At 32.7% G+C, this 15,557-nt stretch overlaps 1 long non-coding RNA gene across 1 annotated transcript; it reads right to left on the reverse strand.

Moving 5' to 3' along the window:
• Nucleotides 1–13,010: 13,010 nt before the first annotated feature.
• LOC134243576 (uncharacterized) lies at nt 13,011–15,319 on the reverse strand. Its single transcript, XR_009987067.1, has 3 exons — nt 15,182–15,319; nt 13,791–13,975; nt 13,011–13,603 (listed from the first exon to the last, which is right to left on the reverse strand). It is a non-coding gene; the product is annotated as an uncharacterized LOC134243576 (long non-coding RNA).
• Between the last annotated feature and the right edge of the window lie 238 nt (nt 15,320–15,557).

Consider the following 15,557-nt stretch of genomic DNA (forward strand, 5'->3'; position numbering starts at 1 on the left):
GTACGGTTTATATTTAAAATACATAAATTCCGAGTATTTTCTGTTCTGCTTTCTTATATACATGTATTTTCAACGTTGAATTGTTTGAATTTAGTTACTAACCAATTAGTACTATTTTATACATGTGGTAAATATTTAATTGATCATTATTAGCATATTTTAATTTGGCATTCTTTCAAGAATTTAATAATTTTGTTTATGCTTAAAGCTTAAGGAAGAAAGTCCCACTTTCAGTGCTTAGTTCTTCTGACACGATCATAACCATCACAGCAGAGATTATGCATTTTGAACAGATTACTCTTTTTTAATGCCAATGCTCTATAAACTGTATATACTTTTTATACGTTTGCTTTTAAGCCTGTGTAAGATTTGTATATATTTGCTTGGTGATCTATTTTTTCAATATTTTTCTTTCTAAATTTGGAAACATTATGGCAGGGGAATTCCCCTTGTCCTGAGATAACCTCTCGATCGTTCAGCAGAACCTTGGCCGATCCATGAACTGTCGTCCGCCGGAACAAGAGCAAGGCCAATTATAAAATCTTATATAATATGCACCTTTCGCTTCCGATGCATTGAAAATTAATGAAATTAGAATTTTAAAAACTGACAGAGAAAAATGCAGTGCTTGTGTTTCTTTAAGTTTCTTATACATGTATCACTCTTCTGGATCTTTAATTAAACATAAGAAGCAACCAACCAACCAAAAAAAAAAAAAAAAAAAAAAAACATGACCCTGAACGGTGCTTTACTCTTATAAGTTGACTGTTCGTGTGCTGGGTCAGCAAAAAATTAAAATATGAAAAATGTCTTAATTTAAAAAGTAAATAAACACTTTTGGATTTTATCTCCTAAATATAACACCTAGAGCTGGATTTCTAAATCGATTATTTCATTCTTTACGACAGTTATTCTTTAATTACCCGCAAATCAGTAAATGTTGGAAGTAGAACTTAGCAAATATTTTTTTCCAATTTGACAGTTTAAATATACAATATACCGTAACATTCAATCATTGCTATTTCCAATGATAAAGTTATAATCACAATAAAATATTAACGCCTGGTGACCTGTGAAGGACGTATAAATATAATGTACCGAGATATTTTTTATATCTATAAAGTAAGTAAGTAAGTAAGTAATCATTTATTATAGTGACATTGTGCATTATAAACATTTCAATATACATTGTAAACAAAATACTTCAAAATGAATCTGCACCCGGCCCATTGGACCTATAAGTCACTTTTTCCATTAATAGCATTTATATAAATTTACACATGCAGAAGATTCTTTCTAAGGTTAAATGCTGTATGTACAAAGGATGTATTCGCTTTAACAAAAGAATTGACCTATAGGAGAGAACAATTTCCCGGAAAAAGTGACATTCAAAAATTAATCTTTATTTGTTATTTTCTGTCGTATATATGTCTAAATTTTTCAAATTTGTATTTTATACTTAATATTTATTTTTTAAAACTGTACAATAAACCTCCAAAGTTGGCCAAAACACCATTTTGTCCATTAAATCGTTAGTTTTTGCATGTATTTTGACCTAGAAGTCCTTCAGGGCAGGCCTGCCCCTAAATAAAACTGTGATATTTTGATAGGTTGGGATGTAAAGAATAATTTAAGATAGAATTTTTTTAGGGGCACCCCTGCCCTAGGGGTCGAAATTCACAAAAAACCTACAAAAATAAGGAAACCTGATTTTGATAATCCGCTTAAAATTTATGACAATCAAATGTATAGTCAGACTAGCTCAGTTCATATATGTGCATGACTATTACATTGGCGATACTTTTTTTTTTAAAGTCGAGGGTTCGAATCCCCCTGGTACCACACTTTTAAAGTTTTAATTTTCCGCCTTTTCAAAGACTATTATATTTTTTTATAGACCTATCACCGTGCAAATTTGACTCCTTTTTAAAGCAAACTTTTTTTAAACTTCTGTTTTCAATTTAATATCATATTTTATCATTTATTTTTCTAGATATTAATTTCAAATCTTTATTCTTAGACTACGGATTACTTAATTATTTACTTTTAATTGCATAGTGACACCTACAAGGCAATTATCTCGAACTACAAATGGACAGAGTGCCAAATACCCTCAAGACTTTCTAATACCTTTAGTTATAAAAACATTCATGTAATTATTCAATTAATTCTTCTTTTATGTCCATCTTATCAAAGCTTTTCACGCACTGTAATTTGCTCAACACCTGTCATTAATATTATTTACTCAATTAACTAATCATTTGTTAAAGAACTATTATATATACCAGTGTCTGAATTGTACGTGTCAGTTCGGAGGCCAGACGCATTACCGGCCACTTCCGTCTGAGTACCCGCATTTTATCTTTATTGTAAAAATTGTTGTCCATCGTTCAAACCTTTAATAAATTCGGAAACCATATTCCTCGTTACTTTGGACTTTTATATGTGTTATCGGGAAGAGTCCTTGGAATACGGCTCTTCTACTTCCGGCCAACGACGCCACTCACTTCCCTGCCAACATTCCCTCTTGCCCGATCAAAGACACATCTTTTAGACCCAAACTACGCGGTCATAAATGGTGGATGAATCCTAAGGGTATTACAACGCCCGGGGCCATTGCATATATTTTGCAGTGGTCAGATCCCAGACCTCTCCAGCTAGCGAGTTCCCCAGTGATATGTTCGACCAATCAACCCAACATGTTCAACGATGGAAAACAACTTTGCTGCAACAGCCATGGACAACAAGACTAAATTTATCGTATCTTATATACCTGATGCCAAACCCAATGACTTTTCCAGACCAAGATTCCAAGACTTTTTTTTTTTCAATTCTTAACATCATTTTTTTTCTACGGTTATTAAGAACTTGTTTCGAAAATATTCCACTGCCGTGTGTTCATATGTGAAGTGATTTTTATTTCCATTCCAAACACGAGGACGTGTTTTTCCCGGAGCGGTGGGAAATTATCACCGTGTGAAAATGACTGTTTTACATATAATTCATTTTGGACTCTAAATGTTATATTTCATTTTTATTTTTTATATTCTAAAATTATTTTATCTTAAAGTTTGTATTTTGACAAATATTTCTCATGTGCAATTTCTTATTCTTTACTTAATTACTAAGTGACACTTGTCGGACACCAAAGGGACAGAGTGTTTATGCCCAAGGACCTTTTAATCACTTAAACAAACATTATGCAATTATTTAATTATCGGCCTTCTTTTTGTCCATGTCATCAAAGCATTTAATTATTTGATCATCGTGTCACTTTAACTCATTGTCAACACCTGTCATTTTTAACTCATTGTTCATTTTCCCATAAATACCATTGTCAAATTTTACTTATCAGTTCGGAGGCCAGGTGTACTAACGGCCACACGTCCGACTCGTTCCCCTACCATCATGTTTTAACTATTTTAACATTTAACAGTTTGGAGGCTACGGCCATATCCAACTGGTTACTGTTTATTGTTGTATCATGTAGCCATTTCCATCGTTGGGACTTATTGTTAATAAATTCGGAAACTATACTTATTCCTCGTCATTTGGACTTTTATATGTGTCAACGGGAAGAGTCCTTGGAATACGGCTCTTCTACTTCCGGCCAACGACGCCACTCACTTCCCTGCCAACATTCCCTCTTGCCCGATCAAAGACACATCTTTTAGACCCAAACTACGCGGTCATAGACCTGCGCATTTACTTTCAATTATCTATCCTATATGCATGCCCATTCTTGCTATAAGGAATACTAAAGAGAGATCAGATCGTAACAATCCAATGTACAGTTGTCAGTCAGGCGGAACAATATAAGCACACTTTCTCCGAGGACAAGAAAAGCTCACTTTGTGTTACTCAATACAGGTATTCTTGGCAGCATTGAGCTGCGATGAATTACATTTGTATATATTCCTTAGAATTAAATCACATTGACTTTGTCTACATATATCAGTACCTGTTTTCCTTGGATTTCATTTAGGCCTATATAATTTGCACACATTAATGGCATGTTTTATTATATCTACGGATAAATAGCCTGAACATAAAGAATAGAATTTCAGAGACAGTAGACATTACCATTAAGCACAATGAGAAGTAAAGACAAATATCAATTATTATGTTTGGAAATAACAAACTCTGAAATCTATGAAAGGGTTCAGCTTCTATCTCTACTCACTGAAATAAAGATTTAGGAAAAACAAATTGTTATATGTATTCAGCCTAATGTCATTAATCAGAACGGAAATCGGCAAGCTTTTTGTAGAGAATAAAACCAAGCCCGGTCCTATAGGTCAGATCCCTATTTATAATGAAGTGATCCTTTGGCTAACTTTATTTGGTAATTTTGATTTAGAACTTTGAACAAATAATCATTATCATTACTTTTTGGGTGCTCCTTGTACACACTGTCAAAATATTTTTTCCTAGCATTATTATACAATTGACAGTCTAATAAGAAATGTTTTTCGTCTTCAACAACGGAACTAGAACAGAAAACACACGTTCTTTCACTTAGGGGTTCATTTTTATATCGACCGGTTTCAATGCGTAAGGGAAGCACTCCACATCTGATCTGTGCCAAGTTCAGAGCTGTTTTTTTTTATATCCGTATTGTACCGACATATTTTTGATATCCATAAAATACAGAGCTGTTTTTTTATATCCATATTGTACCGAGATATTTTTGATATCCATAAAGTACAGACCTGGTTTTTATATCCATATTGTACCGAAATGTTTCTGATATCTATAAAGTACAGAGCTGTTTTTATATCCATATTGTATCGAGATATTTTTGATATCTATAAAACTGTTTGATTTAATATATATCCATATTGTACCGAAATATTTTTTTATATCTATAAAGTACAGAGCTGTTTTTATATTCCATATTGTACAGATATATTTTTCACATTCATATTTTACATATAGCTTTTATTGATATCCATTCGGAGCTATGTTTTAGATATCCATATTGTACAGAGATATGTTCTATATCAGTCCAACTGTCCTAACCCTAAATTCTTATTTCGTCGGGCCAGTGATAGACCTTACAGCAACGAAACTTGGAGTACCAACTAGCGTTATTTAATAAAAATTTACTATAGCTAAAGACACGACATGCCTGATTACAAAGTTAATTTGTTGAAAGCGTACACTTTTTATAAGTTATTTACTAAAGGCACTATAATGTATTCTCTTTTAATTTCAAATAATGAAAAGTATATTATCTATAACCATGTTTTTCTGATAAATAATACAAAATATGAGTGGGAAGGTGTGATGTCAGGTTGTCAACCAATGCATTAAATGCATATAATTCATTTGGTTAAGAAAGAAAGAAAAATCTTTTTTTTTTAAGTTGTCGTTTGCATTTTTTTTTTCACAATGAAGCTTAATTATTAGAAAATTGGAAATTTTAAATTTTTATAAAAATAATTTTTTTTTTCAAATGTAATTCATACTATGCATCAACTTTGCAGACATTGCAGATTTGGGGGGTTGATTAATGGCGTGTCCCCAGATAACCTGAGGCATGTGTGCCATTTAGGGGCCTTGTCCCCACGTTGAACTGTCGTCTGTTCAGATCTGATCTAATATTGATCAAGATCAAGGCCACCATTTACATGTACCTAGTTCTATATCACACTGCCGCTAAAGTAGAAAAAATGAAATTTTAAATTGATGTTATTTTTAAGTTACCATGAAAGTTTATCTATTTCGCAAATTTATGCATATGTAATCTTAATAAGACTGAAACATTGATCTCCCGTCATATTTATCCCCAGCTGCTTCTTTTAACGAGAGAGAGAGAGAGAGAGAGAGAGAGAGAGAGAGAGAGAGAGAGAGAGAGAGAGTGATTTGAAATAGACATGTTTTCAAAAGAAGTATCAAATTACACAAGCACAGTAGAATTTAAGTGCTAACACTTTGCATTATAATAGGTTTTTATTGTAAACGAGAGAGCACTCAAAATGGAAAAAATAAATCTTTAATGGAATTTTACTTTTAACAGTTCCAGGGATCACTATGATCATAATCTCTTTTTTTAAGTGGGGGGGGGGTGTCATCAAGGGTGTATGTTATTATTTTTTTTTACAGAAGAAAATGTAAAAATTGACGAAAATTATATCATTATGATTTCAACAAAGTTCGTAGGATGAAGGCTTAAAGTTTATTTAAACTTTGTACAGGTGTGAGGACCAAAGTAGTCAAGCACGTACCTTCTAGTAAAATCTCTCTCAACATGTTACCTGTAGTCATAATGCACGCACTTACCATGCACTTGTATTACATGAGCGTTCCCCGTATGGGGTGATTTTTGTAATACAGGACATCCCATTTCCATATGTACCCGTCAACTGGACTCGAAAACTCGAACCAAGTACATGAATATGTTTATTTTTTTGAAAAGAAAGACTGAGTACAAATACCTTACAGACCGTCTTAGATGGTAGACATTGAGAGATTCTGTATTGATATAATGTGTAAATTAAATTAAGTTTGGAAATCTCGCAATTATATTTTGTTATTCATTAGTTTTTAGTAATCAATAAAGCAGAAAAAAATCAGTAATTTTTAATATTTTTAAAATACGTTTCTAGATACCCCTTTTGGAAACCAGCCTGTATAATTCTGTTTCTTACATATATTGTATATTGTATAAAATAGTTTCTTGAAACTTTTTATTTGTAACACTGAATTCATTGTAATATACTATAGTAGATATGGTATACTAGTCCGAAATATCTGAAGTTTTCCAGGCTATTTCACGATTTTGATATATAACGTACGCTTGCCAGGAATACTGGCAAGTAAAATATCAAAATCGTAAAAAAAAAAAAGCCCGGAAAACGTAAGATATTTCGGACTAAGGGTATACAAGTTAATAGATTTTTTCTATTATAGAGAAAAGTTCAACTGTAGTCTATACATGATAAATCCAAAGTCAGTTCCCTTAATTGCCAACATACAATTTACGATATTTTACATAATTTTTCATTAATAAGAAATTAGCTATAAATGAGGACATATGAATTTACAACCGTGTACATGTATACAGTTGCGTATGTCATAATTAACAAAAAAGCATTTTGTTAGAGGAGGAAATTTTATCTGCATCGACCAAAAATGTTAAGGTACTCCGATCCTCAGGTTCTGAAAATCAAGCATTGACTAATTGAAAATGCTCACAAAAATGTCTCTGAATTTTCAAAGTAACACGTTTTAACCCACAATAATGCTTCAAACTTCATATTTCAAGTTAATCATATTATATATAGAGAAATATGATGTCATTTTAATAAACATTGGCATCTATGGTTAGATTAAAATAAACATCAATTTCCTGATATATGTAATTTTAAAATGCTAATACATGGTAAAAATTTCGACGTTTTATTAGACCTTTCTGAGAACTTCAAAGAACCTTGGAGCACATTGAGAGGTATATAAGGAAAATTGTTGCAGACTTTTTGAATTAAATCATAAATTAAAGTCTTGTCCTCCTGGCTGAGGATCAGAGTCCTTTAAATAGGTTTTGGGCCTATATTTCAATTTGTATAAGTACTTTTTAAAATTCTTTTCTTATCATTATAATCTCAAATAGGGGGTACGAGTTCATCTAACATAGATGTTCGTGATCACCTGTATAAAAATTGTGTAACCCGGACTGTTCATGTAGACTGACCAGGTCACTGTGTAAAGAGGACACGGTATGTAACAGGGACTGTATAATTACAAGTCTCAGTCCTACACTTTGAACATATTCGCTAGTAGCCAAGGGTTTCTGATTCGCTGCTAGCATGAGGAGAGAAGCGTATCAGAAACCCTTGGCTAGCGAAGATGCACTTTGAACAGTCATGACTAAACCGAGTGCTTAGAATGTAAGGTTCGAGGGTCCTCTTGTGCAGTCAGTTCTTGACAAAACAATATGAAAACGATTTCCCCCCTTTTTTAATCAAATGGATAATTTTTCTTATTTTTATATACATATAATTTAATTCTGGTTGTAACGCAATATTTGATTGGATAAAAATTTACTTTATGCAATAAATATACTTTATTGCCTACGTCACAATGACTTGCGTCAAAAACGTATCAATCCGCCTGACGTTGCATTCAAATTTTGTACAAATTGAAGTCAAATTTTAAGGACAATTATCTTCTAGAAAATGGGTAGCTATTAAATTCATTCCTTAAGTATTAATTGCAAAATCTCTTTTCGAACGTTGGCAAACAAGCCATGTGCCTGTAACACAGGCACTTGTTTCGGGAATAAATTTTAACCCATAGTATAATAATTATACTATGGGTCAAAAATTTATTACAGAAACAGGTGCCTGTGGCCTGTAATTAGAAATTTGCTAGTCTAAAATATCTGACGTTTTCCTGGATTTTTAACGATTTTGATATTTTACGTCCCAGGAAAACTTTTTCCTGACTCATAAAATATCAAAATTGTTAAAAAGCCAGGAAAACGTAAGATATTTGCTGGTTAACCTTACCTAGAATGAAATGTTAAGTTTATTATGACGTCATAGCATTGTTATAAACAAGTGTGCTCTCTATGACGTCGAATATTTGGTGATGTCATAATCAGTGCGATCTTTATGACGTCATAATAAAGTTTAATTCGTTACCCATACAGTAGGCATTCATAATAAAAACTGTTAGGTATGTTGATTAAGTTTTCAAACAAAACATTTTGTGTGAATTAGATGATTACCAATATGCTTGTGATACATGTAGTTATAGTACCGCCAGTTAGTGATGACTTCTGACTGCAATTACAAAATGATCTTAAAACATCCACGACTATAATTTAAATTAAGGGCATTCTCACTGTTGATTTTGTTGAATATTGTAAGAATATAAATACATCGATGTCTCTCTTAAATAGGTATTAAATACTCAGGTTTTGTGTTTATTCGGATCACTTCACGTTATATCTCTAAATATATATCATTTGTTCACGTAAAAACAAGAGGTTATCTATGTTACATCAAACGTAATTTTAAAATCAAATCTATATAACGCAGGATTAAAGTTCTTTTTACGATTACAATGCCAAGGTTAAAAAAAACAAAGCGTGTTTATGAATTAAGTTTGTAAGATTTGTTTATTTGTCTTAGGATGACACAGACAGCTTAACCTTAAGAAGTCCAAAGTTCTATTTTAACAACTTTTGAATTGATTATTTACGTGGACAATCACACTGCTATATCCACTGACTGAATTCTACATGGCATTATTTTCATTGAATGTCATGAATGAAATATTTCTTCATTTAGCTTTACTTGTCATGAAGTTATCTTTATTGTTCCACAAGTTACTTATATAGTATAGTTCACGGCACAAATTTCTCTGTATACGGATATTCAGCTAAATTAATTTTCTTTCCCGTAGTTCATGTTTACTAAAATAAAGCTGCTCTTGGATGCATAAAATATATACAGTGTAGGTGCTTTTGTGAAGAGGTTTTGATTTACCCGCTATATGAATGAATGAACAGATAGTTGATGTATTGTTTCATTTCAATTAGTCATAATTGATAATTTGCGGAATGAGCATTTTCTTCTCTTTTTTTGTGGGGGTGGGGGGTGTAAGCTATATAATTCGTAGACTCATCCATGCGCTTTTTAAGCATAAAAAATAGCTTTGCATAACCAATTTTTAATTTTAGGGTTGTCGTAATTTTATCTTCTTGAATTCTACATTGTTCTAGTATAATTGCAAATACATGTATTAATTTACAATACATGCAACAAAAATTTTAGGATGTTCCAGCTTATGTATCAAATCAGAAAATATTTAAAAACATTTCTTTTGAAAAAGTTCAATAACAGGTATTTTAATATTTGTATAAACTTTAATCAGCTGTGGACGTTGTCCCTATATCTCCCTAAGTCCTTGCTGTGATGACAGGAAGTTGATACCTGGACTTTTACCTCCAAACATGGTCCCACTCGTCTGACAACCAGCCGTCTGCAGATAAGGCCAGATCATTAATATACGTGTACATAGTGCAGAATCTATTAATAAATGATCAATGTTTATCTTCTGCATTAATTATAATATCGACATGTTAAGTTGAGGGGATCTGCACCTGTTCCGAATAGAATGTTGAACCTTTGAAGAGAAATAGATGCTACAAAATTATGATGGATTTTATTTTTTATGTACAAACACAAGATTTTTTACCTGTCTCATCAGCTTATTAACAATATACGCAATCATTTTCGTGACATACAAGCACTGCAAAATTAAAAAAAGAATAACTCTCACAATATGTCACAACCGATTTGTCCAGATCTGGTACAGATGTAAGTTTCCATAAAATGTTAATGTAAGGATAACGAAGCTGACAATGATAAAGTGTTCGTCGTCCGACTCTTTGTCCGGTAAACGTTTCTTCAGTTCTATTCCAGTATAAAAGCACACAGTAATGGGTATATTCTCTACATCAAGATGAATAATTTTAATTTATTCTGTTGATAAATGCTATGAGCTTAATTATTGTTCAAGTATACTTCAATAAAACACATTGTTATATACTTAATACCAAGAAAGATTATTTCTGATTTCTGTAAATATTGTTAATAATAATATTGAACAATGAGTTTATTTTTTCCTTTAAATTTCTTTCTCCTCTTTTAAAAAAACCCAAACTTTTTTTTTACATTTACAAAGAATATAAGTCCGAATATACTATAGAGCTCAAGTCTTATCAAAAATAAATGATTTCAACGTGGCCTTAAACTTCGTTTTACGATGGACTGCGTAATATCAAACTACTTTTGGTTTTGACCGCTTTTTCTGTTTATAAGCACTATTAGTATAACCTTCACACGGTTTGGTTGCCTTCATGGCCTTGAGCATTCAGCTGTCAGTTTAATATTTCGTCTGTGGCTAAATAAAAAAACAATATTACCTTGAAATATATTCATAGGGGAAAAAGCTAATTCTACAGTACTTGAGAAATGGACAGTTTTTTTCACTGAATTTAGCTTGCAGAAAACATGTTGAGATGCTCTTAGTTTATAAATTTTTCAACATTTTTATATGTCATTTAGTTTAAAACATCTACTTAGGGTTTTAGGGGGTGGGGAACCCGGGGTTGTTATTTCCTATATAGATCAGTAATTAGCTGCAATAATGTAGCCCTGTCCGATTTTTTTTTTATCTGATGTTTTCTCCCCCCCCCCTAAAAAAGGAGAGGGCTACATTATTGCAGCTAATCAATAATGTACTGGGGAAAGGGATGTCCCGGCCGTTAAATTTTTTGCAGCTCATTAAAGTTTAATTAAAATTTTATATTTCCATAAAAGTACATGTATACTAGTATGCAAGTGACCAGTACAATACCGGTATTACTTGTGTACAATATAGTCGATCTCTTAGTTCTGAAAATCGGGACATAAGTATATACATGTAATGGAAAATGCTCACAAATGCTAGTACACTGTATGTCAGTTTGTCTGCAAAAACTTTAAAATTGCCCATAACTTTTGATTGGTTGGAATCGTGGTTTTCATATTTGATATGTCGATATATTTTTGTGACAATGACATTTTTCGCATGTTCGCCAGCCAAGGGCTTTCGGTCCGCACCGCTTCCCCTAAACGTTTGTGGGAATCTCGAGCGGTGCGGATCGAAAACCCTTGGCTAGCGAAGATTCATTTTTCGGTTTTAACATAAGCTATGGACCTTGACTTCGAAGTTGACCCCTTTAAAAACACTCTACTTTAACTTTGGTCTGAAGACCTTTTGGGAATTGGTCTGCTTTAGTAAAACAATGACATTGGCTATAAATTTTGAACAGTTGGCGCTGGTGCTTTTATATTTCACAAGTGTATGTATTTTGTAATAAGACCTTCCCCTGAGTAGCATTAATTCAAATTGACCTTGAAGTTTGACCTTGCAGTTTGACCTACCCTTAAAAAAAATAATTTTGGAGATAACTTTAAAAAGGTTGGTGCTTGGTGTTAGATATTCCACGGGTTTATCATGTAAATTGAAATACTAGTAATTCCTTTCTTTGGTTTATTACATTTGTCATCCCTTGACCTTGGAGGTTGACTTGCAGTATTCGAGAAACCTTAACTTTCGCCATAAGCTTTCATAAGGGGACACCACTAACACATCTTGCTTTAATATATACACGTACATGTAGAAAGAAAATCTGTGTCAATTGTAACAGTCCTTGGATTTATAAAGGATTTCTCTGACTCTAAAATTCTGCTTCTTTTTGTGTAAGAAGATGTAGCAATATAAAAGAGGAGTTTATAGTCCGAGGAATCTCGAATTATCCCTGTGTATATGAGGTCCAGGGGTGTAGTTCCTGTCCACAAGTACTAGTATCTGTCGGGAAGATTCGGGGATATGAATCTGTTAATCCGCTGAATTTTTTACGTTGCAAATAATTTTTTAACTATTAGTGCTATTGATTTCATATTCACGTGCATTCCCTGCACAAACTAGGCCTTTCTTTCGGTACCAACATATTCGACATACTTTTGCAAAATTTTATCAAACTTGGACCTTGTTCATATTTACGTTTGAACAAGTGGTGCTAGGACTTTCATTTTTCACGCACCCATAGTTTATGCTCAGACGTTTCTGTTGGTACCATTGCCATTGGTATTTGGACCTTGAATTTTTACCTACTTCTGAAAATCTTTAAACTTAGACATAACTTTTGGTCCTTTGTTAGAAGTGTATTCTTTGTTACTAAGTCTTTCTTTAGATACCAACATTTTTTCCATACCCTTAATCTTTGAGTTTGAAATACATTTTTTCATGTTAATCTTGCCTTTATCTTATGCAAGTTTGGTACAAAGGGTTTCATGCTTCACTAATCCATTTCTTGTGAGAAAAATATATAAGTAAATGCACAACCAGGATTTCAAAATCAAACTTTTCCCAGTTCATTCAACTTCATTGTTTTGAGCCATGTTCCCAAACCTAGGTATAACGGTTTCAACAGAAAAAATAATTCTGCATCGAGTTAGAAAAAACAATTTAATAACGAAGTAAAAACAAATATATATATAAAGGTATAAATTGTGTTTTTGTCAGTTGACACGAGTGATTTTATCACAAATACATGTACATAATGGAATGTGAGCACGATGTCGATCTGTCACATCACTGCAGTGAAGTACTCCGGCACTAGTGTTTTCTGAAAGTCACATTCAAGTATTTCTCGATCTATTGGTTTGACCAAAGGGAAGAGCTTGATGGACTAGACATCACAGAACCTGTCTAGGATGGTTCTTTTTCGGATTTACCGTTAAGTGAAACTTTGAGATTCAACTCTTCCAAAATTAAGATTCCCGTTTCTTCATTTCATAAATCATCCTCACAGTTAGGGAATGGAGTGTGAACTATATTGCACTAAGCCACATTTTTTTTTGTAAGATGAAGCCCTATTTCAGCATACTTTGGCACATGGAATGTCCAGATGATGACGTCACTGGTCATCGCTGCCCGACCCACACATGTTTATCTGCGTGCCGGACGTTATGATTTATGTCATATTTATCAGATTTTTCCTCCGTTTTCCAAATTTGTACTCCTTTTGCTTGTTTTGTAACTGGAATGAGAAAAAAGAAATATTTTTAATTTCTTGTATATATGAATACTGCAATGTGGGTGGGTGTTACCTTAAATAAAAAAAACAACTCTGTAAATGGGGATGTTTTGAATACACTTCTTACACTTCTTGAGAAAAACCTTTTTTATGACAGAAACTGAAAACCTGTTTATAAGATCAGACGTACCTTTTCTGAAGAGGAACTGTCCAATTTTCGTTACAGCTCCAAACAGGAAGAAAAGTAATATTCCATAGAAATAGCAGATCAGGACAAGCACCATTCCCTTCATTTCCCCGCCCGTCTCCTCCCGGGGGACATCGTAACGTTTACTGGCAGTCTGCATCCTTCTCAGATAGGTCTTTGCTAAGCTCCTATAAAACAGGGATAAAATATTATCGATTTAATATGACCCTTTATTAAATAGGGCGAACATGCTGACTTAGCTTAGTATATATGTACCTGGTGATAATATGCATGCACGGCCAAATTCCACACGCGTGGTAACGGCATGTACGGGGTCAAACACGTTTCAGGTTAGTTTTAACTCCAAAAATATTTTTATTTTAACATAATCATGACAATATTTTACCAATATCTTTAAATATTAATTAATTTTATGTCCAAACTAAATTTATTTAAGATCTTTAACCAGGTTTTGCAAATGATAAGTCTATTAGAGAATTTATCTTCAAGTGTATGCTTTTTATTTTTAGCTCTTTGATAAAGCCATTGAAGATCGTTAAACAAAATCTATGTTTCTCTTAAATTAAGTTCATATAATAGATTACATAATTGAGATAACATTTACACAATGTACAAGGATTAAACGCGTAAGAACATCAGTTAAAATGAAACCTGTATTTTCAGTGATAAACAGCTGATCAAGGTTTCTATCACGTATGCAACAGACTCTATATATATACTTGTAACAAAGGTAGGTAAAATTCCCCTACATCATTTGCATATTCATATGTTTGACCTCTACTTTATTTATACCTGGAAAGCATGGCCCATAAGCATGTGCATGCACTGACGGCTATTGAATCGATTAATCAATTAATAATATATATATACTGCCTAAGTGCCTTAATTATTTCCTTTTGCCTAATATGATACGTAATATATTGTGTTTTAGCATCATCATTTGAGAACTGTTCAGTCATGAATTCACATTTTATTATATTTATTTACTACAGTATAGATAAACTTCTCACATGCCTGGTAAAAATACAGAGCAATATATATCAGTTTTTTCCCCTAAATAATGTATACATGTTAACATAAAAATTTCAAATTTTAATATTTAATTAATGGTTACTTGCAGTTGAATATAAAAACTGGGTTAAAATAAAAATATGCATTAAATATAGATATGCATTAAACAATGCTAAAGCCCCAATGTAATTCATTGTAATTAATTAAGAAAAACTGAATACTGCTTCTGGAGAGAAGTTAAAAGACTTTTGAAAAGTCATATATTTTCAGAAGTAAACCAACACGTTTTACAGTGTTTTAGTTGTTGGTATAAATAATGTCCCTTTAAAATAATATAAACTGCTAAATGATAAAATACTTACAAACAAGTACAACTTGGAATGAAAAAATAATCACCGGCACATCTAGAGAACACATGTATAAACTTCCAGCACACACGAAGAAGTGCACTTTCTGCAAGCTATCCTTCATGTTTTGTTCAAAATTCCTTGAACCTCGATTCGGTTCACAACACGTGCGCATTTTAGCGTAAAAACCTCGCTGATCACGCCGTGGACATGTTGAACTTTGGACTCCGCTATGGTCGGGACCAATCAGAACGAGTCATTTCTGTCCATTACCTACAGTTGTTTACTATGTTACGTAACAGATAATAGACAAAAAGCCCGCGGAAGGGGTCAGTATGATGAAATTTAGTAGAAGGCTTGCATCAGACGGACGGCATGATGAAAAGGAAAA

The sequence above is a fragment of the Saccostrea cucullata genome, unplaced genomic scaffold (genome assembly GCF_032062105.1).
Source record: "Saccostrea cucullata isolate Sc308-1 unplaced genomic scaffold, CSIRO_AGI_Scuc_v1 ctg2539, whole genome shotgun sequence".
Classification (NCBI taxonomy): domain Eukaryota; kingdom Metazoa; phylum Mollusca; class Bivalvia; order Ostreida; family Ostreidae; genus Saccostrea; species Saccostrea cuccullata.